The sequence below is a fragment of the Canis aureus genome, chromosome 23 (genome assembly GCF_053574225.1).
Source record: "Canis aureus isolate CA01 chromosome 23, VMU_Caureus_v.1.0, whole genome shotgun sequence".
NCBI classification, from domain to species: Eukaryota; Metazoa; Chordata; class Mammalia; order Carnivora; family Canidae; genus Canis; species Canis aureus.
Genome location: NC_135633.1, coordinates 38,254,821 through 38,281,438, shown reverse-complemented (window position 1 = coordinate 38,281,438; position 26,618 = coordinate 38,254,821). Strand labels below are relative to the sequence as shown.

Genomic DNA, 26,618 nt, shown 5'->3' with positions numbered 1-26,618 from the left:
CCAGGATCCCAGGCTAATCAAGCAGGCTCCATTCACAGCAGGGCAATGTTTGATGGTCACAGCACCAGGAAGGCCACAGGTTGCTAACAGTTATTAACGGTCACTGAAATCTATGATAAACCACAGGCATCTGTTTTCCAGCAAAGTGCAGTAAAAATGGGTGGTTGTGACAAACAGATAAGAAGTCCTATTAGAAGTGTTACCTATCAGAGGTTTTACCTATTAGGGTAAAATTTTTTAAAGATTAAATCTTCTAGTTTCTACACCTTGGCTGGATAATTTTGATTTACTGGTACAAGGTAGGTATCATCCACTACTAGCTACAAAGATTCAGTCTTTTTACAGTTAATAGGAGTGTCAGGAGGTTTGAGTCCAGACTGGTCCTCACTAGCTGTGTAAGTTTGAGCAAGTTACTAAATCTCTTTAAGTTTCCTCAACCATAAAACGAGGATAACAGTAGTACCTTTGTGAGAGTTGTTGTTCTAATGATATGAGATAATGCATTGTAAGTGCTCAGTACAATGTTTGCCAAAGAACAAGTGCTCAGAGTCAGCTATAGTTAATTTTAATAGCTTTACTGAATTATTTTATAGCATGCCATATAAATTCACAAAGATCACTTTTGTAAATATAAAAAAATTTGTGTTCCAATTTTTAAAAGCCTCCTGTTGGGATATTGTACTTTAAATTTCAAAGATTCATGGATGAGGGGTGGGACAGAACACTGAATACACTGTATATGCAGATTTTACAAGTGTGCATAAAAGCTTTTTTTGGCTTCCCCCAAATTTTGTGTTCAGAAAATGATTTTGCTATTGATTGCTGGGTGACTTGGAGTAAGTCCATTTAACCTTCAAACTTCTTTTCCTTCTTCTGCACTGTGAGTGGGCATAGTCTACAGGGCTTGAAAGGCCCTACCAATTCTAAAATAAGCATATGGACTTACTTTTTTCTTTTGCATGGCTATAACAGCAAGTCAAACTCCAATTCTTTCTTTCTTTCTTTCTTTCTTTCTTTCTTTCTTTCTTTCTTTCTTTCTTTCTTTCTTTCTTTCTTTCTTTTTCTTTCTTCTTTCTTTCCTTTCTTTCTTTCTTTCAAGATTTGACTTATTCATTCATGAAAGATAAAGAGACATAGGCAGAGGGAGAAGCAGGCTTCCCACGGGAGCCCAATGTAGGACTTGATCCCAGGACCCCAGGATCATGAACTGAGCCAAAGGCAGACGCTCAACCACGAGCCACCCAGGCATCCCAAACCCCAATTATTTCTAACAAAGCCTTAGAACTCTTCACAATTATCAGGAATTATTGCCGTGAATCTAACTACCATCTCTATTATGATGTGTACACTTATTTATCTAGTGGTTTGACAGAGTATAGCTGAACTGAAACACTGGAAAGGATATTCACAGCTGACAAGCAGAAAGCTGCAACCAGGGCACTTGGGTGGCTCAGGTGATTAAGTGTCTGACTCTTGATTTCGGCTCAGGTCAGTATCTCAAGATCATGAGATGGGGATCCCTGGGTGGCTCAGCAGTTTAGCACCTGACTTCAGCCCAGGGCATGGTCCTAGGGTCGTCGGATCGAGTCCCACATCGGGCTCCCTGCATGGAGCCTGCTTCTGTCTCTGCCTGTGTCTCTGTCTCTCATGAATAAATAAACAAAACCTTAAAAAAAAAAAAAAGATCATGAGATGGAAGCCCAGCGTCAGGCCCTGTGCTGAGCATGGAACCTGCTGAAGATTCTTTCTCCCTCTTCCTCTGCCCCTCCCCCACTTGAATGAATGAATGAATGAGTGAAAACTGGAACCAGAATTTGAGTTTCCCTGGGCTTACTGGTCTTTGGGGGAAAGGGACATGTTTTGTTTTTTAAGCTCTCTCATCTGTTCATTTTTATTGTCAAAGTTTCCCTCTGAGAGTGGTTTTTGGTGATAAGTTCATTAGTTTGGCAAAGTACAGGGAACAGGTGAGTAAAATCACCTTTGTGAGCGAACCTCTTGGGTTTAGCCCCAGCAGTCCCTCTTGCCCTTTCCCGCTCCTTTGTTTTCACACATTCTGATACAACAAGATTGACCTCAGCTGTTTCCTCAGATCCAGCATGTTTACTGCTTCGTGTTTTGCTAATGTTGCTCTCAACTTGGAAACCTTCTCTCTGAATTCTTCCTCCGATCCCACTGCCAACATCGGTATATGCAAATCCTCCCCTTCCTTCAAACCTTAGTAATGTTATGTCTCTACAAAACATGGGTAATCTTTCTCCAAGGGTGCAGTGAATATCTCCATCAGCTAAGCCTCCAGAACTTACATATGTGCTTTTGATATGCACCTCTCAGACGATTCCCTGTCTAGGAGGAAATGTAAGAGAGTGATGTTATACCTATGAAATAAGGTAGAAGGAAACAGTAGTACTGATAGCTAGCATTTATTAAACACTTATTATGGGCAAGGCACTATTCTAAATGCTTTACATGTACTGGCTCATTTAAATCTTACAAAAACCTTATGCTATTAGGTCTGTTTTACAGATGAGGACACTGAGGCAAGGAGAGGCTTATAACTTGCCCAAGATCACAGCTAAGGCTCCAGTAGAGATTTGAACTCAAGTGTGACTGCAGTTCCTGTGCCTGACCACTGTGCTCCTAGACTCCACACTCTTTGAAAGCAGAAGGATTTGTGCCTGTTGATTTTTTGTAGCTCTTTATGTGCCTAGAACTTAGCACACAAAACTAGTTACCTGACAGATTTTGGAAAATTTAGGTCCCAGTCATTCCTATCTTTTCATCCCTAATATTCACAAGCTGACTTTAACCACAGAATAAGCAATTCCGTGAATTAAAAAAAGTCTATTGTAATTTTTTAAAACTCTATTGTAATTAAATGTCACATTGGACTGGGGCACCTGGGTGACTTAGTCGGTTAAGTGACCTATTCTTGACTTCGGCTCAGGTCATGATCTCAGGGTCATGAGATCGAGCCCAGTGTCTGGCTCTGCACTCAATGTAGAGTCTGCTTGAGATTCTTTCCTTCTACCTCTCCCTCTGCCCCTCTACCTGCTCACACACACACACATGCTCAATCTGTCCCTCTCCTCCTCAAACAAACAAACAAATAAATAAAATATTTTTTAAAAATTGGACATTAGACTAAACAGTCTGTAGTCAGTTATATGTTAATGCATGTGGAAGGCTAGGGCTTTTTAAAGAATGTTACATGTGGTACACAGCTATTTGACTCAGGGCTCCCAGCTCCTGTGCCTGCTTCCATTCCACTGCTCTAAGCAGCCAGATTCCGTTACCTTTGCTTCCTATGGCAGTGGGTCAACCTGGCTCCAGCTGGCCATGCACAGTGATGACAAAATATGTACTAAAGGAAAACATCATGTATTATTCCTGTGGGTCAAAGTTCAGTTGTAGTCAAGCTTACAGGTCAAATTCAGATCTGTTTCTGAGATATTTTCCACATCTTTTCCAGATATTTCTCACTTTTTTTTTTTAAATTTCTCACATTTTTGCAGAGATACTTCTTGGTCTGTGACATGGATTTGTGCCAAACAGCAGTTTACCCAATACTGTGATTCATTTATTTGTTTTCTATACACTGTTTGACTTTTCTCGTATTTGGCTTTGGCTGAGGACACTCAGCATATGCTTTATGTGGCTAATCAGTCATACTTTTTGGTATTTTTGGATCTTAACACAAAAAAGAAATTAATCTGGGAATATCTCCAAAGGTAACAAAAACACTCATATGAAAAGATATCTATATCCCCTTGTTCATAACAGCATTATTTACATTAGCCAACCTGTGTATCCCTCAATGGGTGAATGGATAAAGAAGTTGTGGTATCTAAATACAATGCATTATTATTCAGCCATTAAAAAAAGTGAGGAAATTCTACCATTTGCAACAACATGGATGGACCTTGAAGGTATTATGCTAAGTGAAATAAGTCAGGCAGATAAAGACAATCATTATACGATCTCACTTACATGTGGAATCTAAAAACAAACAAACAACCTTGTTTTAAAAAAAACAAGGTCAGACTTATTACCAGAGGCAGGGGCTCGGTAGGGAGAATTAGAGGAAAGTGATCAAAGGGTACACAATTCCAGTTATAAGATAAATACTAGAGATGAAATGCACAACACACCACCTCTAGCTAACACTGTTGTATCATACATAGGAAAGCTGTTAAGAGTATAAATCCTAAAAGTTCTCATCACAAGGAGAAAACATTTTTCCCTTTTGTTCTTACTGTATTTATATGAGCAGATAGATGTTGGCTGAATTTATTATGGTCATCATGTCACAATATATGTAAATAAAACAATCATGTGGTACACCTTAAACCTATACAATGACGTATGGCAATTATTTCTCAGTAAAACTGGAAAATAATTCAGACCAAAGGCTGGAATTTTTCTAATAATAAACCAGGGACTCCTCGTTTTCTTTTTAGTAAGTATTAACTTCAGTTTAGTTCTCCTCTGTGAAGTTTCACAGCATTAATGTTAAAACATAATTCAGGTCAAGTAGAATATCAGCTTCCGGTGTGTCATTAATAGTTCCAAGTTCATGAATAAGAGCCATGCAAAGTAGCACAGGCCCACAGAAATGGGCCTAGGGAAATTCGGCTAGACAGGGCTCAAAGAAATTAAGGTAGAAGATGCTGCCTTCTCTCTGTTTCCAGGGACATCGTTTCTTTTCTCACAACTTACCTTAGACCCAGGCAAAGTAGGCAGTGGCTGATAGCATAGAGGGGTACTGAAAGTTGGTTCTCCAACATACCTCTTATGTTTGCCATTCTTACATCTAGAGTGGCATTCCACTGGCAGAAGTTTGTTCCAGAGACTTCAATCCTTTTCCTTACTAATTCATTTGTTCATCCAGGAACTAGGGAAAGAAAAGTGAGTAAAACCAGAGCTTTTTTGTCTAGTATGAAGACAAAAATAGGGAAATCATTAAAACCCTGTATGTTTGGGATGCCTGGGTGGCTCAATGGTTGAGTGTCTGGTTTTGGCTCAGGGCGTGATCCTGGGGTCCTGGAATCAAGTTCCGCATGGGGCTCCCTGCTCAACAGGGAGTCTGCTTCTCCCTCTGCCTATGTCTCTGACTCTCTCTCTCTGTGTCTATTATGAATGAATAAATAAAATCTTAAAAAACAAAACAAAAAAACCTGTATGTTTGAAAAGTGTGATGACAGAGCTTTATGTATGGGGCTGCCAGAGAAGTAGGAGGTGGCCCCAGAGAAAGAGATTTCATAAAAAATCACAAGTGGAAGAATGATGAGATCATGTACCTCACAGAGGACAAGTAAAGTGAGGAAAGACCATGTTGAGTAGATAACTCTGACAAGGGTGAATGCCTTAAGCCGATTAGTGGTTATGAACAATTAAAGTGTGTGGTAGACTTTCAGGTTCAGAAGGTAACACCAACCAAAAGCTGGGCAGAATTTGTCCCACAAGCCAAGACTTGATATGGAAGCGAGTGAGAAAAGAGACTGGGAACCTGGGCCCCTGTAGGGGCGGGAGATGAGGTGGCTCTTGGTTCTTGGAAGAACAGCTTCAGGCACCAGGGCCAGAGTTCAAGGTGTCCCGAGACAGGCACTGAAAGAGGATGTCAAAAACGCCAGGCAAACTTTGCCTATTTGATAATTTGAGGGAAAGTAGGCGCTGGCTTAGCCTTGTGCAGTGAGGTACCAGAAGGAAGTCGTAAGTTGAATCTGAATTAATATGGTTTATTTGATTAAAACAGGCAGAGCATGTGTTTGGCTTCGGGGCTAGAAGACTGTTGAATTCTCGAATTCTCATCATTCCTGACACTGCGCTGTAACTCCAAGCAGCATATGCTCTTCCTTCTACTCAGAGTAGCTCTGCACCCTCTTCTTTGTGCTTCAAGCCTTAAACAAGTGTCCCCTACTTCCCTGATGGCTCAGACTGTTGAGTATGCCTGCTCCAAGCTCCCATAACAATTAGAACCTCTCTCTCATTAGATTAGCAACCATCACACTGGATTGTCCCTGTGTATTTACTTTTCTGCTTTTCCCTCCAGCAGGCTGAGCTTTCTGAGGGCAGAGATTGCCTTCCGTCTCCATATCCTCAGGACTTAGCCAGACTAGAGCACAGTAGCTGCTGATATATTTCTGTGGTTCTGTGAATAGATAAAATGAGCAAATGGATAAATGACTGGCCCAAATCAATAACAATTTGCATTCTCCTTAGGAATATAGGCCTCAGGGAGTAAATGCTCAGAAAAATGTTGAACATATTTTAATGCTGTGGTGAACCATGGATAAAAAGCAGGTGCCTTGGTCCAAATCAAACTTAGTTGCAATTTGGCATGCTTTATTGTCCTGTTCACATGAGCACTATAATTCTGGGCCAAGGTTTGCTTAGTAGGCAGGTTTCAAAGATGTGGAATGAGGAGTAATCTAATTGAAAAAGCTCAAACCAGGAGCCAAGAGGTCTAGCCTCTCTTCCTGAGACCCCATCAACTTCCTGATTATGTAACCCAGATGTGCTTTTATCTTCAGATGCTTCCAGTGGCCCAGCCTCTAGTCTTTCCCCTTTGCACCCCAACTGCCACCCAGTTATCTTTCCTAAAAACAAATTAATCATCTTGTTTTTTTGCTCTTAATCCCCCTTTGCCTTCAGAACAAAGTCCTAACCCTTCAGCAGGCAAACAAGGTCTTTTTAGTATCTCTCAAAGCTGATGGTCCTTTATCCTGTCCCTTATATCCAGTTATTCCATAGGTCCCATTCCTCTAACCAAACTCTTTCATGCCTTTATGTTTTTCCCATACACTGTCCCCAGTGTCAGCAATGACGTTCTATACTCATTTCACTTGGTGAATGCCTGCTTGTTCATCTTTCAAGACTGCCAACAGAGCCCAACTGTTGCTTCTTCAGCAAGATCCCTAACTCCTTCAGACAATGTGAGCACCTTCTCCATCCTGCTCCAACAGCATTTTCTATCCTTTATCTTAGATTACAGGGAAATCCAATAGAAATTGTTTGCTTACTTATCCATCTTAGGTGTAAAATTCTGAGTTCTTGTTGGTCGGGGCCATTGTCCTTATATCTTTCTTTAGTCACTAGCACTTAGGAGGTTCCACAATATATGATAGTCGAAAAAAAATCAAAGGAGTTATATTGAATTTTACATATACTGTCTCTTTTACTGTGGCTGTTTTTGCCTCTTGTCTGTCTCCACATGAAATGTAGTAATACAGATTGGTTTGTTGAGTGCTCATCAGGCAGCAGGCACTTTTCTATACCCTTTACACATGACAACTTCATTTAATCCTTACTTCAGGCTTGCAGAGCAGGCATTACTCTTACTTTATTACTCTTACTTTACAGATAAAGAAACTGAGGCCCAGAAAGGTTAAATATCTTTCCCAAGTCATAGTTAGTAGATGGTAGATCTAGGATTCAATTAAAGACTCCGACTTCAAAGTCTTTTCACAATGTCACCTATGTCCTCAAAGGCCTGCGCCTGGTTCTCACGTGGTTGTCTAATTGCTCTGAATTGCATTGAACAGGACTGCAAGAGTCAGGCTCACTCTGACTTCCAGCGGTGGACTGGCCATCTTCACAGCCCATCTATGAAACCCTAGACAGCCTCATTTAAATGCTGGAGTGAATGAAGACAAAGCCCAGATCCTTTTCCTGGCAGGAGGCTGTGTCTTCTAGCACATGGAACCAGTACTGCATTTCCTGGGATCAGATGGAGCCCTTAGCACAGAGGCCTCTCATGGGTTTGTCCCCAGTGTCCAGCCCAGAAACTGTCTGCACCCTGGCTCCCTGGAGAATGAGAAATTATTGGCTTCTGGAATGTTTTTCTGGTCACTGAGTCCTTAAGGTGAAAGGTCTCTTGGATGGAAACCAACAGGCCAAGTTTACCCAACCCAGCAAGGCGTCAGGCAGCCCAGAGGCACATTCCATCAGATCCCACAGAGCAGCTGGGGCTTCTTCTCCTCAGCATGATACCTGTCCTCGAAGAATGGAGGTCTTCCTGCCCCACTGCACAGCTGACACAGAGCAGAAATCCCACTGCAGTGCACCCTTCAAGCTGAAGACTGCACAGAGTCTTCAGAAATATTCTCTTCTCCCTCTGCTTTCCACTGTTGCTGTTAAGACTTCAGTTTATAGGGAAAAGACAGGCTCACAAAACGCTATGTGCTCCTGTCCCAAAATTATCCCATAGGAATAGAGCCAGAAGGGAGAAGAGTATTTACATACTTGTGAACATCTATTACATGCCAGCCATTTTACATACGTCATCTCATTTAACCATTACTACAATTATTTTTCCCATTTTAAAGACATGTAAACTGAAAATTACTCTAACCACAACAGCAGCATATTTCCTTTCATTGATAAAAGGGATCTTGTGAAACCTTGGACTGATTATCAGTGACTGGAGCTCAACATGAGGGTGAGGTGTAACATAGCCACACAGGTAGTGTCCTTATATTAGTCATGTCTGCTCATTGTCTGAGACTCTGTGATATCTTGCCCTGTGTATCCCTGCTGGAATTAAGAATTCTATCTGGACCCCAAATCCATCTGTCCAGTACTAGGAAAAGGAAACAGTTTGAGTTTTATAAGAAGAGCCTTGAACTAGGAGTTTGAATACATTTGCTTGAGTCTCAGCTCTACTATTTAACATACGTGAGATCTTGCCTTGGTTTTCTCATTTGTGAAGTAGGAATAGTAATGATTAATTTCCTATTTTGGGTTTATGATCATTAAATGAAATACTGCATGTGGGGTGTCGGGAAGGCCCACAGAGATCTGGCCTATTCATAAGTGAGCCATGTTCTTGTCCATTGCCCTTTCTACAGAGCTCCATCATGACTGGACAGCACTCCAGTCTTTAGAATAATTTTTCTCCTCCCCTCCTCCCCTACAAGGTAAATGAAGAGCAGTTTGGTACGGGGGCAGGAGCATAGACTAGGAATTGGATTACTTGGGTTTGAGTCGTGATTTTATTAACTATTGGCTGTGAGAAAACTGAGTCACTGAGCCTCAATTTCCTCATCTGTTGAGTGGGAATAATATTAGTAGTTATCCTCTAGGGGTGCCATGAGGACTATCTAAATGTATCAATGCTTTATAAATTCTAATGTGCTATACAAAGGCAAGTTACTCATCCAACAAAGTTGTTTGACCATCTGCTATGGGCCAGACATGTGCCAACTGATGAAAATCCAAAGACAGTAAGATATGGTATCCATTAAGCTCACAGTTTGAGGAAGAGATGAAAGCATACACTAGTAATTACAACACAGTGTGGTAAGTGCCATGACAGGTAAGCATCCAGGGGCGCTGTATTAGTTACTCATTGCTACAAAACAAATTACCCTAATACTTAGTAGCTTAAAACAATAAGCATTTATTATCCCACATGATTTCTAGGAGTCAGGATCTGGGAATGGCTTAGCTGGGTAGTTCATGAGGTCAAGCTGTTGGCCAAGGCTGTAGTCTCTGAAGATTTGAGTAGGGCTAGAGAATCCAATTCCAAGTTCACCCATGTGACTGTTGGCAGGAGGTTTCAACTCCTTGCCATGTGAACCTCTCCATAGATCTGCTCAAGACTTGGCTTTCTCCAAGGAAAGTCATAAAAGAGAAAGAGAGCATGTGTGAGAGAGCACCCAAGATTATAACCTAATTTTAGATGTGCCATGCTATCACTTCTGCCATTTTCTATTGGTTACAAAGGACAGCCATGATATAATGCATAAGGGGAATATACCAGGGTATAAGTTGCAGGAGGTGGGGATCACTGGGAGCCATTTTGGATGCTTGCTGCCACAGATACTAAATGCACTGGGAGAGAGGAGCCTGGAAAATTGTCTAGAGCTTAAGCTCAGGTGTATTTTTACTGCTTCTTTTAATTTCTGCTGGATGCTGGACTATTAAGAGAAGACATCCCTTTCTATCCAGATTACTCTGCTATTAAGTGGAAATGACATTGTACAAAGTATAGAGCAAACATAGAACTATCAAGAAGTGGTAGTGACTCATCAAAATAAAAAGCTTCTGCATAGCAAAGGAAGCAATTAACAAAACTAAAAGGCAACCTCCTAAATGGAAGAAGATATTTACAAATGAAGTATCCAATCAAGGGTTAGTATCCAAAATATATAAAGAATTGATACAACTCAACACACCAAAAAACAAATAATCCAACTAAAACATGTGCAGAAGACATGCATAGACATTTTTCCAAAGAAGACATCTAGATGGCCAATAGAATCATGAAAGGATGCTCAACATCACTCATCATCAAGGAGATACAAATCAAAACTACAAAATATCACCTCACACTTGTCAGAATGGCTAAGGTTAACAACACAAGAAAACAACAGGTGTTGGTGAGGATGTGGAGAAAAAGAAACCCTCATTCACTGTAGCTGCAAATGCAAACTGGTGTATCCACTGTGGAAGACAGTATGGAATTTCTTCAAAAAGTTAAAAATAAAACAACCCTGTGATCCAGTAATTGTGCTACTGGGTATTTACCCCCAAGATACAAAAAAAAACTAATTCAAGAGGATACGTGCACCCCTATGTTTATTGAAGCATTATTTATAATAGCTCAATCATGGAAGCAGCCCAACTGTCCATTAAAAGATGAATAGATAAAGAAGTAATTTACATATATACAACATAATATTATCCAGCCATAACAAATATGGAAATCTTGCCATTCACAACAACACGGATGGAGGTAGAGAGTATAATGCTAAGCAAAATAAGTCAGGCAGAGAAAGACAAATACCATATGATCTCACTCATATTAGGAATTTAGTAAACAAAACAAACAAGCAAAGTGTAAAAAGAGAGAAAGACAAACCAAGAAACACTCTTAACTACAGAGAACAAACTTATTTACAAAAGGGGAGGTGGGGTGATGGGTGAAACAGGTGATGGGATTAAAAAGTACAATTATAATGATGAACCCTGAGTAAGGTATAGAAATGTTGAACCACAATATTTACACTTGAAACTAATATGTATAAAAAAAGAAACTAATATGTAGTTTAACTATACTAGAATTAAAACAAAAAACTTAATAATAATAATAATAATAATAATAATAATAATAATGAAGTGGTAATGACTTTGCTGGTGGGAGCATTTTCAGAGCAACTGCACCCTGGTGAGGTCAGTTCCCTGAAATCCCTAATATAGCTCTTAAAGTTCATAGCCTTCCCAGTGCTGACCAATAATGACTAGTACCTACCCCTATTACAGTGCAACTCACATTGTACCCCAATTGTGGTTTACATGTCTCATATTCCTTTAAACTGCCCTAAGTAGGCAGAGAAATTGTCTGTCTGGTACACAGTTTGTCCCACATCTAGCATCATGCCTGGCACTGTGCCTAACTATTTGATAAAAGAATTAACAGAAATTGAATAAATATAGGATATACTGTACATGTCATAAGGTCCATGCAGGTAAGTAATTATCATGACATTTAAGAAGCTATGTTATGGGGGATCCCTGGATGGCTCAGCGGTTTAGTGCCTGCCTTCCACCTAGGGGGCATGATCCTGGAGTCCCTGGATCGAGTCCCGCATCAGGCTCCCTGAAGGGAGCCTACTTGTCCCTCTGCTCCCCCCCCACCCGCGTCTCTCATGAATAAATAAATAAAATCTTTAAAAAAAAAAAAAGAAGCTATGCTATGTGTTTCCTGAATGTCAAGTCCTATGCTACATGCTTTACATATATTACATCATTTAACACTCAACACAGTCCTATGGTAGGCATTATTAACCCATTTAACATATGAGGAAACTAAGGTTACACAAGTAGAAAACAGTGGAGTGTAGATTTGACCCCAGGTCTGTCAGACTCCAAAGCCTATTTAACTAATCATATATCTGGTAGCAGATCTTCTCAAATGCACAAATAAAAAATTGCAGATCTCAAGAATTTGGGGTTATTTACAAACAGATAAAAAAATTATAGTCTTAAGGAACAATTTGATCAATATCTAAGAAAACAGGTGTTTCCCCTCCCCCCCCATCAGACATATACACTTCTTATTTTTTTCAGGAAAGCCCAGTTTAAGTCCCACCTCTTCCAGGAAGCCTTCTTTGACTTACAGTGATACTTGTCTCCCTTAAACTCCTGCAGCACTTATGATAGAGCCATTCAGTCGATACTATGTGTAGTCTTGATTTGCAGTATATCCTTTTTATAACTCAGGTCCATGGCTTCCTTCTTAACATAGTGAGGGAGCTAGAATACTTCTTAAAGTCCTTTTCTGACTTGCATATCATAGGAGGTATTTCCTGACTCCCATTTGCACAATTACCTTTTGGCAGGGAGACAACGTGGTTGCATATGGCAGGCCCTCGCTGATAGTAGAGCTTTTACTTGATTGTGTTGGAAGGGCCTGCTAACGACCATCTTCTGACTACCCTGTAAGCTCCTGGGAACTCCCTAATGTTCTAGCACCTGACACAGGGCCTGGAACACAGTAGGCTCTCTATAAATGTTTCCTAGATAAATAAATACATGAGTGAGTGAATAAATGAAGTGGTGGTGATGACTACAACATTAATGAAACCACTGGCATTATTAATGTCATTGGCATTATTAAATTAACATTAGTGGGGCACCTGGGTGGCTCAGTCGGTTAAGCATCTATCTGCCTTTGGCTCAGGTCATGATCCTGGGACTCTGGGGTTCTGGGATTGAGTCTTGCATCTGGCTGCTTGGTGGGGAGTCTGCTTCTCCCTCTGCCCCTCCTCCACTCATTCTCTCTCTCCCTCTCTCTTTCTCAAATAAAAACTTTAAAAAATACTATTTAAAAAAATAAAAATAAATTAACAGTAGTAATTTCTTTCTTTCTTTCTTTTTTAACAGTAGTAATTTCTTTTGTTTGTTTGGTGCTTTGGCCTTCCCCAGGCAGCATCTCCTTCAGGCCCTTCTCATCCCAGGGCTTTCTGCCCACAGAACCACTATGGATCATTTAAAATTAGAATGGATAGAGCTACAGCTGTCTACAGACACATGGGCAAACTTTAACTTGGCTTGTTCTAGACGGCCTGCCAAGTCATCACCCTTCTGTTTGGACTCAATTACCACATTCTGACTGCAAGATACTTTCATAACACGAGGCAATGCCCTTGCCTACAGCTTTATTTGTACTGGTTACATATGTGATCTGCTTGCTTTTTGGATGCCATCACTCATCTCTGGCAGTTGGGGAGGTTTATGACTTCATTTCAGCAGTAGCATCTCTTCTGGGTCCCACCGTCAGCGGGAACTCTCCAGGAAGCTTCCTACAGCAGCTGCTTCCATACAGGGAAATAGGATAACAGGAACCATCCTACTGATCTTCATCAATGCCTTGGATAGGACCTTTACTTGTTTAACCTTTTCTCTGTTTTCTGCCTTACCAATGGGAAGGAATAGTGCACTGGTAAAGAGCATGGGTTTTGCAATAAGAGCTGGATTTTCATCTTGGTTCTGCCTCTTATTAGCTATGTATCTTGGGTGAATTACGTCTTTGAGCCTTGACTTTCTCATTTGTAAACAAGGACTACTAATATTATCTCCCTTATAGAGTTGTGAGGATTGAGGTCATGCTGCCAAGAGTTTAAAATAAAGCTTTCAAATAATATGCCCTCAATCAATGTTAGCTATCATAATTCACTATTATTTAGTGTGTCCACTGCTCACACTGAGGATAGAATGGGTAGTGAGAGGCTGCATCATCATCATCATCAACATTTTGATGGAAGGAGAAGGAAATTTGGATATACTGAATGCTGGCCTGAGAGCTTTACTTACCTGAATCCATTTAATGTTTAGAAGGACTCCAATTTTACAGAAAAAGCTCAAGAGATTAAGGAATTTGCTTGACATCACATAGCCTGGGTGAAGAGCATGAGTTCCTAACACAATTTCTTTCCCTGTTCCCCACAGAATGTTCTGGGGCCCATGGGAGGCTTTCATTTGGTCTTTCTCAGTGATGAATATCCATGCACTTACCTTGACACCCTTCTTCATGCTGAGAACTAGAACTTCTGGGTACATTTAGTCTCTTACTTCCTCAACTGGCCCCAAGATGTTCTGTGAGTCCTGCTCTAACTTCTCTTTTCCACTCAGCTCACATCAGTCTGGTTTCCTGGCAAACCTTTCCTGTTTGTCTGGATCTATGACTCTCTTCCTTTCTGTACCTAGCCATTTCATTTTCACAGCCTCAGCTTACCCTGTGCTTGGGACCGGTAACAGTACCCCAGGCCAGGCTGGCTCAGCTGCGTACAAAGGGTGGGGTGGAGAGGGTGGGAGGAAGTGTGGGGAGTGTGGGCGGTGCAGAAGGCGGCTGAGCTGGGGGTGGGGAGTCCAGGAGAAAATCAGGGGGCTGTAAGGGCAGAAAGCATGCCTGAGGATGCTGCTGTGGCAACTGAAAAGTTGGAAGTACCTGCCAGGAGATGTGGCAGATCTCGGTGGGAGCAAAGGCTTCAAGCCTTGAACTCAGGGGAGTCAGGGTAAGGCAGGCTGAACACTAGGTTTGAAGTTGGTATCATAACAGGAGTTCAGTTCCAAAAGGATCCAAAAACGGAGTGGGATTCGGGATTTATGGACAGGCCTGGTTTTTGACAGTCTATTTGTAATAATAATCCATTCGATGGTCCCAGAAATTCCATTATGTTGGCACCCAGATTGCATGTCTCAGGCTGCCTCTCTCACTCAGAAGTTGTACCAAAAATGCTTTGGCAGATGCTGGCTTCTAACTTTTAGTTCTGAAAATGCAGTTGCCATACCTAATCCATATTCCATAATCTAAAATATTTGGAGGAATTATTATAGGCTTTCGCTGGGTTTCATTTTTTCTGACTTCCTTGAATAAATCTTTTTGCCTACCATGTTACCTTTTTTCCCAAATTAAAAAAATATTAACTGTACAAGTGCAAACTATAAATATATAAGTATATTCTCTGCAAAAAAAATTTAAATGAGTAGCAAGTGAAAAGTAAGAATGCTGCTCACATACCCCCACTTAACCTCACTTCCTTCTGTATATTATCCTATTTAGTCAGTACTGTAAGATTCTGCTGTAAGTTTTTGTATGCACGTAGGAAGATGCAATAGCATCTAGCATTAGGGGTTGGGGGGCTGACAGGAAGAGCAGACTGCTCTGGTGGGAGGAGTATTTCATCATTGACATAGTTTGTTTCCACTGCTCATGGTGATAATAAGAAGTAGATTAAGTAGATTTTACTATCATTTATTATTGTTTTCATGTTATTCCTTAAAATTATTGTTTTAAATTATCCTGAGTTCATATATTCACTTACTGCCTACACCCAGGACAGCCAGCTCCCTCTATTATGCCCTACAGTGGTATGCCACTGTTTACATATGTCCAGTGTACATTCATGTATTTTTTTTTAATTTTTTAAATTTATTTATGATAGTCACAGAGAGAGAGAGAGAGGCAGAGACACAGGCAGAGGGAGAAGCAGGCTCCATGCACCGGGAGCCTGACATGGGATTCGATCCCGGGTCTCCAGGTTCGTGCCCTGGGCCAAAGGCAGGCGCCAAACTGCTGCGCCACCGAGGGATCCCCTACATTCATGTATTTTTTAATGGGATAATCTCTATGTATTGTTCAGCAATTTGCTTTTTCCACCTCACCTTCATTTAGCAATATATCCTTGGGATCTTTCCATGATAGCACATAGAACTAGTATAATTCTACCTTTTTTTTTAAAATTAACAGCTACATAGTATTCCATAGTATGGTTGTACTATTACTATCCTTCTACTTATAGATGCTAGGTCCTATAATATTGTTCCATATCAAACACCACAGCATGATTTCTTTCCAGTGGCACAGAATTGGGAGTAGTCTACTGTCTAATATCCTTAGATAACATCTAATATTGCTATATATGATACATGACAGTAAAACTCATTTATCAAGTGCTTAATCTGATAAAGATCTGTTCTAAGCACTTTGCATGTAGTAACTCACTCAATTCTTTGAACAACCCTATGAAATAAGGAGTACATATTATCATCCTCATTTCACTGGAAAGGCATTAAGGTAATTTTACTCAAAGTCCCATAACTAATAAGTGGCTAAGCTAGGATTTGAACATAGCACTCTGACTCCAGGATTTGTACTAATGACCCCACGGTGCTGTACAAGCCTCTTGTGCATTTGTACAAACTCTTCTCCAGGTTAGATAGCTGGAGAGGAAAAACTTTGATACATACTTTCAAGTTGCCCTGTTCAAAATGGAGGTACCAATTGACACTCCCATGGAGTTTGAGAGGGCCAAGTTTACTCATCTTTTACCATCTTGAGGGTAAAAAAAAAAATTGTCTTGATTTTGCTCCCTCATTGGAAAGCTAGTTTGGCTAGCATGGTATATAATTTTAGGTCAAAATTATTTTCTTTCAAAGTTTGAAGTTATTACTTCATTGCAGTCCAGATTCAGAGTGACCTTTCAGAAGTCTGACAGCCAATTCATTTTTGTTCCTTGTAGGTAACCTGTTTTTCTACTCTGAATACTTTGAGAGTTTTCTCTTTGTCCTTTTGGCTCTGAAACATTCTGAGTGTTTGTCTAAGCAAGCCCCTTTAAAAATGTTCCTTGCCTGCAGCTTAGCAGGCCCTATGAAGTCTTGAGCCTTTCTTTGGGATGGGGAAATTTTCCTTGATTATTTTGTTGTGAATCTCTTCCCCACCAATGTTCAGTTCTTTCCTGGCATTTCTTTCCAATGAAAGGAGGTATTTCTGAATCAATCCTTTGTGTCTCTCTATTACTCTGCTGAGGCTTAGTCAAATACCATATACTGGGTGGCTTACACAATGGAAATTTATTGTCTCACAGTGTTGGGGGCTAAGATCAAGGTGCTAGCCAATTCAGTTTCCAGTAAGGGTTCTCCTTCTGGCTTGCAGACAGCTGCCTTCTGGTGGTGCCCTTGGTGTGTTCTCACACAGCAGAGAGATAGCTGTGCTCTCTTACCCTTTGAATAGGAGCACCAGCCCTATTGAATTATTGAATTAACCTCATTTAACCTTTATCACCTCCTTATAGGATCTATCTTTAGACACAGTCACATGGAGTTTAGGGCTTCAATATATGAATTTGAGGGGAACATACAATTCAGTCCATAGCAGTCTCTCAATTTTTCTCTCAAATTTTCCATTTCTGATTGCTTCCATATATTCAGGGAGATCTCACACTAAGCTGCTGGATAATATCCTCAGTTTTTGCCATATCCATTTTATTATTCATCCCATCTACTGCTTTTTTAGTTTTGCTACCATAATTTTTATTTTTATTTACTAAATTTTTTTAAATTTACGTACTAAATTTTTAAAAAATATTTTATTTATTTATTTATTCATGAGAGACACATAGAAAGAGAGGCAGAGACACAGGCAGAGGGAAAAGCGGGCTCCATGCAGGGAGCCCGATGTCAGACTCGATCCCACAACTGTGGGGATCATGCCCTAGGCTGAAGGCGGCGCCAAACCGCGGAGCCACCTGGGCTGCCCTACTAAAATTTTTTTTTTTTAAGAGTTTTATTTATTTATTTGAGGGAGAGAGAGCATGAGCTGGGGGAGCAGCAGAGGGAGAGGGAGAAATACTCCCTGCTGAGTAGGCAGCTTGACCTGGGGCTTGATCCCAGGACTCTGAGATCATGACCAGAGCTGAAGCAGATGCCTAACTGACTGAGCCATCCAGCTGCCTCTCAGTTTGTTTATCTTAATCCTTTTCTTTAGAGCTGTTTGAATTTCCTCAAATACCTGGTGATCCTTGGTTTCTCATCATATCTATGTTTGAAGAATGGGTTAATTTTCAGGTATTTTGTTTAAGTTTCACTTCAGTTTTGAGCAGTCCGTTTCCCCTCTGGTTTCCTTTGGTGAGTGAAGGGTTGCTTGGGACTCTGTGAGTAGGTCATTTTGACTGCAGAATTCCCAGTAAGGTGCTCGGAGCAGACAGAGAGGCGGGCTTGGGGACCACTGTCCTCCCTACTTGGTCCTTCGTCCTTCCCTAGAGCAACATAAGGAGATCTTTACTTCAGTGAAGGCACAGTTGACAGGCTGGGCAGAACAGCTTTGTCTTTTTCTTCTGTGTCTGTGGAAGTTGGATAGGGTTACTTTTCCAACCCTGCTTTTCCCATAGGCCCTTACACACCAACAGACACCCTCCCCAGACAGGGGACTTCCTTTCTTAGAATGAAGATTTGTGTTTTATCTCACCCTCCTGACCCCTACCCCCCCACCCCACCACCTACCTATGCCTGAACTAAAGTTCCCTGAAGTGGAGGGAAGAGGAGAGAGGTCTGTTGTTCACAGGGCAGTTTAAAAATTAATAACCTTAGTGAGTGCTTCCTAACCCCTTGTATTCTTTCTATGTGCTCCTTCTGAGCAATGAGATTCTCTGCCCCGACCTTCAAAAAAATTTACCTTAAGAGTGTTTTGGAGGGACACCTGGGTGGCTCAGTGGTTGAGTGACTGCCTTCGGCTCAGGGTGTGTGATCCTGGTCCAGGGATCAAGTCTGGGGATCGAGTCCCACATCAGGCTCCCTGTGAGGAGCCTGCTTCTCCTTCTGCCTATGTCTCTGCCTCTCTCTGTGTCTCTCATGAATAATTAACTAACTAACTAAATAAATAAATAAAACCTTAAAAAAAAAAAAAAGAGTGTTTTGGAATATGTTAATACCCTGCCCTGAGTTCTCTATCTGTTTGACCCTAAGTGCTTTCTATCCAGATTTCTATCATAATTTCTGCCTCCTCTGGTTTGCTGGTGTGGGTAGACTTAATGATTTTAAAAGCTGTCTTTTCTGTCCTTTGAGGAATTTATGGTGGGAGGGTAGATATATGTTCATGCTTAGTTCTCCATTTTGATTTGAATCCTCCTGTTCCATATGATCTCTCCTCTTGATAATGAAATTGCTGACAACAAATTGTGCTGTTGGAATACAGCTCTTTGTCCATTAAAATATTTTCATTTAATAAAAAAGTGCCAGACACTTACATATATTATTGCTTTGAAGCCTCCCAGTAATTGAATGATATAGGCATCAGAGTCCACATTTGGATGGTTGGTTGGTTGACAAGGGAGCTGAAATTCAGGAAGTTTAACTGAATTAACTGAGGTCAGATAGCTAATAAGAAATAGACCTAAATCTGAATCCAAGCCCACTTTATCCTGCTACATTACTATTTAAATGTCTCTGTTGTATTCATTTTCCCTAGTTTTCAGTATGTTTATCTTTACTTCCCCCATTAATATACACATGCCTTGAGAGTAAGGGCCCTGGCTAGAGTTCATTATTTCCATTGTGAGGTGCCTGACTTTGTGTTTTACAAGCAGCAATCAGTTTAAATTTTGTAAACCAACTCGATAAAACAACTAATTATAATATTTTATGATAACAACATACAGCAACTGTACATTATAGGGGTAGAAATGCTTTATTTGGGATCTTTAAGTGTTTTATTATGTCAATTGAATTAAAGACTTTAGCTGCAAGTCGAAATTAAAACTGGAAGAAAGGTCAAAGTTCAGCTCTGGTTGGAGTTGTTATGGTAACTCTCTGAGCAATAAGTCGACATAAACAGAAGACAGCACAAGAAGAAAGACCTAAACTGATCTCTAATATTAGCTCTAGTCAATCAATTATCTATTTCAATAGAGCAATATGTTGAAATGATTAGAATTAACATTCTTTCATGTATTCCATTACATTCACTGTCATATCATTCTCTGGAAGTCCATCTCAGGAATAACAAAGTTTCTGAAGGAGACAGAATCATGCTTTGATCTTCCTAAGGATGGTATCACCTGGGTTGGTTTGCTCTGATCCCATTTGGTTCATCTATTCATCTATTCATTAGGCACTCATGACTTTGGTTGCATAATAAAACTACCTAGGAACTTTTACCAAATACCATGATCAATTTTCACTCCTAGATGAGTAGAGGCCAGATTCATATATTTTTAAAGGTCCTCAGCAATGATGATGAATACGAGAGTTGAAAAACTACTAGCCCATGATATATTACAAATTGTGTTAACCACTGGGGATACAAATAAAAATAATAATTGCTAATATTTATTGAGTGCATAGTATATATCAGGCACTGTTCTATGTTATATGTATCACCACATTTAATCCTCAGAGCAACCCTAAAAGGTAGGTATACTCCAATTTATAGGTGAGGAAACTGAGACACAGGGAGATTAAGTAATTTGGCCAGAGTTATACATTTAGTAAGTGGTGGGATCCAGTCCTGGAATCCATGCACACGGCTCTATGAACTATCAGTAGTATCATGGTCTAGTAAATAGTAAGATGGTAGATACCTATCAAGAACATCTAACGTTAGAGATGAGAGAAGGAGGTAGGGGCAGGCGGGTTTCCTGTAGGAGTTGGTACCTTAATTAAGTAAAGGAAGAATGGGAACCAGCAAGGAAGAAGAAGAGCTTTTTAGCTTCCTGTCTCCCCTGCCTTGCTAAACAACCTGCCTCCTTACCTCCCAGGAGTTCTTTCTTCCCTCTTCCTCAACACTGAAAACACTGGGATGTCCACAATCATCCTTAACACGCTTAACATTTCAACTGGGAAGTCTGAAGTCATGCACAATTACTCATGCAATTTTTCCTCCTGACAATAGGTCCTTCTGTGCGCCTCTCATTCAAATATATAAAGCTCCACTCTGTTGTTGTTGTTTTTTTTAAAAAAGCCTTTGTTATAGGAACAATTCACAAACGTGTCAAACACACATTGGTTCCCCACTCTCTTCTCCTGTCCCCTCACCTGACTGGGAGACTAGAAAACAATCCCCTGGCTTGTCAGGGACCTGCACCCACTTGCTGACTCTGCCCCATGGAAGCGAATCCTGCCTTTCACTTTGCTTCTAGTCAAGTATGGCTCTAAGTTTAAGTTTGAGGTTAACCTCAGGGAGCACTTAGCCATACCTGCCACCCCTCTGTCTGGCCCCATGGACAGGGACAGACTTTCTGTTGAGGAAAGGGAAATGCTCCTATGCTGCTAATTAACTGTGGGAGGAGAGGAAGCTCTCTCCAGACACCAAAAATGCCAAGGACCAACATTATAAAAAACAGTTTTTGTACTAGCCAGCCCCATCATTCAGCACTGGCTAGCCTGGGGCTGGAGGGAAAAATAACTCCTCCTGCAGTCCACAGGGTCCCTGCATCCCAAATGGATGCCTATGGAGGCCGTGCCCTGAGAGAATGTCTGCTGGGGGTCAGGGTCTCATGAACAGGGATGGAAGCCAACTGCCCTTAAACCACAGGAAGCGACCTGAAGCTAGCATGCTTATGGATGATTTGGGAGTCTTTGCTAGAACAGCCATAGGCCTGTTGAGTAAGTGAAAAGGTGAGGAGTGCAGGCCTGTTGAGGTATGAGGCAGAACTGTAGGAGATTGCCCCAGAGTCTGCATAATCTCACCAAAGCAGGCCACTTTCCCACCCTGTGCTTATCAAACTAGGTGCCAAGCCTCACTTTGAGCACAGGACTATCTGCAATGTAGAGAAAGAAGTGTCACCATCTGGTCTTCCCAGTTCTCTTAGACTTGGCTGCTGCAGGCCCAAATGGAGTCTGCAGCATCTGGGAGTCTTGGGTCCAGAGGGTGAGCCTAGGGGAAGGGTTGAGTTGCTGTGAAAATTGGATTTGGCCATAGGCTGGGAATTGGAGACTTTCACAAACAGGAAGGCAGTAGGGCCATTTGGCTGCAACTTTAAGCTCAAGTGGCTTCAGAATTTGGCTGCTGATCAGTGTAGGGGAATGAGGTGAAACCTGAGGGTGGCCCCAAGGATTGAGGACCTTGGAATCTGAAAGCTGCCAGAGCCACATTGCAGTTCTTAGAGGGCCTGTTTTCATGGTCTGTCTTACTTTACAGAGCCTGGGACAGATTCCCAAGACGCTAAATTGCCAAAACCAGGAAGTCAGGGTACTAGGATTTCATACTAGGCATGTTTCCCAGTCTCTCACTCCAACATTTCTGCATCTGGGCAGACAAGGGGAAAATTCTTCCATTATAATACCACATGTACAGGATCCTTGGCAACTATGTGTGTGGTGGCACATCTTTCTTTTCTTCCCTCCTGTTGATATAGGCTCTCTTTATAGACAACTCAAGTGTAAGAGCTGAAAAAATTTTATAAGCCATGTCGACCAATTCTTTTGACAGGAAAGGAAACAGAAAACTGGAAAGAAAGGATTGGCACAAAGGCACACAGCTAGTTAATGAAGCCAGGTCTTCTGACAACCAGTCCAGAGCTTTTTCCATAATAACACACCCTTTATAACAAATAACATTTGTGTATCAGGGGCTCCTGCCCATTCCCTATTCTGTTTCCCATTTTACTTACTTCCATGCATAGGACTTTAAACTGAACCTTGTATATGGTAAAGTGACCTTCTGAAAAGTTTCTGCTTTTGGTATACTGACCAAAAAATTTTGGGTTAGAAAGAAGTCATGGCCAGAGATTTTCAGTGTGAAACACAGGCCAACCAGGGTGGAAGAGCAAATTCCTGGATTCTAAGGCCTTGCTGCTCAAAGTTATCCATGGACTAGCAGCCTGGGCATCATCTGGGAGTCCCATCCTAGACTTTGCACTTTCACCAGATCCCTAGAGAATCCAAATACACATTCAAGTCTAAGCAGTACTACTTTTAGGTAAGACTCTGCAAAAAGTCCTCCCCTTCCCCTTCCTGCCCAAATGCTTAACTTCCCACCCCTCCTGCTCCTCCACCCGTCTCTCCTCATTCCTAAATGCAGCTATCTTATTCAGCCTCTTACAGAAATTTAAAGCCATGGTGGGGTGGGGGTGGTGTTATATTTTAAAAGGGGACTTATTTTTTTAGAAAAATAAAATGTAGCCAATTCAAAAGAACTTTTGCAGCTCCAATGTCATGTTGTTAATGTAGAAATATAAACATCTACTATGTTTATATTGGCTTGCTCGTAAAATCATCATCTTTGGTTATATTTAGGAACTTGATGGCTTGGAAAGTATACTGAAAAACTCTGAGAACAAAAATATTTTTCCCCTTAACTCTCTGGAAAAAAAAAAACCTCTTAAAAAAAAATCCTCAAACATCTTTTCCTACTTTCTTATCCCCATCCACCATTACACATTTCCTCCTCTTACTTTTCTCCCAGTTCAACTCTCTCATTTTGTTTACATGTTTTAAAATGGAATTTTTCTTCTTACGTACTTACACCTTAGAGAAAAATTAGGACATACAGAACTAAAAGAAAATCAGAATCCCATTGATTTGTAGAAACAACTATAAACCTTTTATAAAGCATCATCTCAAACTTTTTGTGTATGTATTTGTTACAAAAATGGGATAATTCAGAACATTATAATTAGTAAGTAGTTCCTTTTAAATGGAACTATAAATTAACTTCTTTATACTTGTGAATATTAAAATAAATATTTTATTAAATTCTGCTATGTAGATATTACCATGATTGGTTTAATAAAATTTCTATTGCTGGATGTTTAGGTAGTTCAAACTTTTCACTGCTAAACACAGCACTGCACTTAATGATTTTCTTACCTTAAAAAATTATTTCATTAAATCATAAATGCACTATTACATTTGTGAAAAAAATTTCGATACAGAAAACAGTATTTTTGACCATCATTCCCAGTCCTTGTTCCTATCCCAGCCTCCCAGGAGTAACCACTGTTACCAGATTTGTATATGTTCTCCCAGACCATGTTTTATTCATTTAGTGCATATGCACTATAAGAAATAAATTACTACTTCAGTTTGTTGGTTCATTGATGGTTATTTTTTACACCAATGGTATAAGACCTATCATTTCTTCAAATTGCCTTTCTCACTTAAACAATCGATTTTAGAGTATTTTCTGTATTAATACTTATAAATCTACTTCATTTATTTTAGCTGTTGGTAGTATTTTGTGTCATGAATAGAACATGGTTTATTAGCATGTGTTTCATGAATTGACTTTTAGACTATTTTCACTTTTTGTCTCTTACAAAAAATATGCTTATACATGCTTCTTTATGTACACATATGAGTGTGTCTTTAGGGTAGATTCAGAGAAGTGGCATTGTTGAATCTTAGGATCACTGACTTCTTTCTATGTATGAATGAGAGGAAAAATTCTTTTGAGGATCCTGGAAGAAAAAGCATAGCTCTTAAAAACCTGAAAAATGATTTCCCCCTAACTTTGTTCTTGGCTTCCAATATTATCTTGAGGTTTCTAGCTAGGGTGGATGGATATGGAGAACAAGGATATACCAGGCTTCTTGGGAAAAATAACAAGCAGGTTTGGCTGAGTTTAAGATACTGTCTTACAGAAGAGGAGAGTGCCTCTGTACACAGCAGATGAGGAGTGCTCTCCCACTTCTCTGGTTCCAGCTGCCCTGTTCCCAACGCAGCTCAGTGAATCCAACTGTCAACCCAGCTTCTGATGGGTGCACATGGGATACGGAGCATAGCATTAGGTGTTATTAGGGTTTCAGTAAATGACATGGTCTCTACCCTTGTGAAGGAGAACAGACAGCTACTCATGGGGAGATATATTAACACTTACAAGCTATACACTATACTACTAAGTAAAACTTAGTGTCAAGAAAACTGAGTACAGCCACCAATACTGCTGAGTGAACGCTAAGTCTTCTGTACCTTTCACCTGGATTACTGCCTCAGGTTTTCCCTTGGTCTCATCTACAGTCTCTCCCTTTCAATCTATCTAGATGACTGCTGATAAAGTAATTTTAAAAAGTCAATTTTATGGCATCTGTGATCCTATTCATTCCCTACTCTTATTGTCTGGTAAGCTTCCCCTCATCCTTTAAGACTCAGATCAAAAATGTTATCATAATAGGGGCTCCTGAGTGACTCAGTTGGTTGAGCACCCAGAGCCTTGATTTAGGCTCAGGTCATGATATCAGGGTTGTCAGATTGAGCCCCGTTTTGGGCTCTGCACTCTTCACAGAGTTTGCTTGAGATTCTCTCTCTTTACCTCCCTCTACAGCTCCCCCATGCTCATGTACTCTCTAAATAAATAAATGAAATCTCTAAAAAAAACACTATTTTGGTGGTAATCATTTGTAATATAGAAGTCTATGAAATCAACACATGGTATATCTTAAATTCACGCAATGTTATATGTCAATTATATATCAATAAAGCTGGGAGTAAAAGATTCAGCTCAAACTTTTCATTCAACATATATTACTCAACATGTATTAAGCACATACTATGTGCATATCACTTCTACTAAAAATTTCCCAACTGTAGGCTCTGTAACTCTCTCCTTGTTTCTTTTCTTGTAGTAGACTCTACTTTACTTTTTATGTATGTATGCATGTATGTATTTTCTTCCATCCCTCTTTATTTAAAAAATTTAAATTGGAGTATAGTGGACACATGATGTTACATTAGTTTCAGGTGTACAGCATAGTGATTACTTATTTATTTTCCTGACCTATGTCTACCCCAAACTGTGAATTCTTAAAGTACAGAGTCTCTATCTTTCCATCTCTGAACCCCCAATACCTAATACTGATGCTGGGCATATGGCTGATGCTTAATAAATGTTTGTTCAACAAAAACAATGAATAAATCAGTTTCCCAGAAGTGTGTATACTGGTTATCAGAGTACTTTAAAGATCTGCAGGTTAACTTTTGCTTAGAGAGAGAAGAAACTGTGTTAGGTAGCAAGAGCAGAGATAGTCTTTGAGGTGACTTGTCCTAGATCCTGAAACTGGTAGAGGGAGGAGCTGTACTTACCCGGGTCTAAGTCTTTTCGTTTTGTATTTCAAATGCACAGTCTATATCACTGTTGCAATGTAAAGGGTGCTAAAGAAGTGTTTATTTAAAAAGAGAAAGACAAGCTTTGAAAAAGATCTCAACTTTCCCTAGTTTGGAATTGGACTTTTCAAAGCTCTGATGTAATGCTGCCCCTTGTCTAAAACCCTTCAATGACTTCTCATTGCTCCTGTGTCAAAGTTCAAAAATTTTAACTTGTCTTGCGAGGCTCCCTCTACATGGCCTGGAGAGCGCCTCTTTCTCCAACACCCTTTCACATTGTTCTTCCTGGAGCTCCTTACATTCCAGCCACAGAAGTCATTTCTTTGATCCTCAAGATCATGAAGCTTCTTGATCAGTGATGTTCCCTGTGCCTGGAATACACTCTGCTGCAACCCATATCTACACCCCCTGCTTCACTGCTACTCATCCTTCAGGTTTCAGCTTGGCTGTCACTGCCAAGGGTGGTCTTTTGTCAGCCACACGGGAGGCTAGCTCACCCTATGGTTTGCCTGCACAGCATTCTATCTTTTCCCTTTATAACAGGACTATTGTAACCTGATCGTCAAGTATGTAATCACTGAACATTTGTTTTTCACCCTCGCCTCCTAACTCCATACTCTAAGGTCCATAAGGACAGGATCTGCGTCTGTTGTTTTACCTACATTACTTTACCTAGTTTCACAATCCTGTGAGGTAGACATCCTCATCCCTTATTTGACGGAGGAGAAAACTGAAGGCTCAGAGAGATGTGTGGGTAGAGTCAAGATTTGATCACAGTTCCATATGTATTGCAGAAGGGT

The 26,618-nt window shown here is 40.4% G+C and overlaps 1 long non-coding RNA gene across 3 annotated transcripts in view; it reads right to left on the bottom strand.

Annotated features, from left to right (window-relative positions):
- Nucleotides 1-26,618, bottom strand: part of LOC144295008 (uncharacterized) — a 140,650-nt gene that overhangs the window by 54,546 nt on the left and 59,486 nt on the right. The window contains exons 4-6 of one of the 3 annotated variants that reach the window (XR_013362355.1): nt 19,026-19,112; nt 17,792-18,038; nt 4,787-4,891 (exon numbers count right to left, since the gene is read on the bottom strand). This is a non-coding gene — a long non-coding RNA (uncharacterized LOC144295008). The remainder of the gene's footprint in view (nt 1-4,786; nt 4,892-17,791; nt 18,039-19,025; nt 19,113-26,618) is intronic. The other 2 variants (XR_013362356.1, XR_013362357.1) reach the window with 2 other exon arrangements.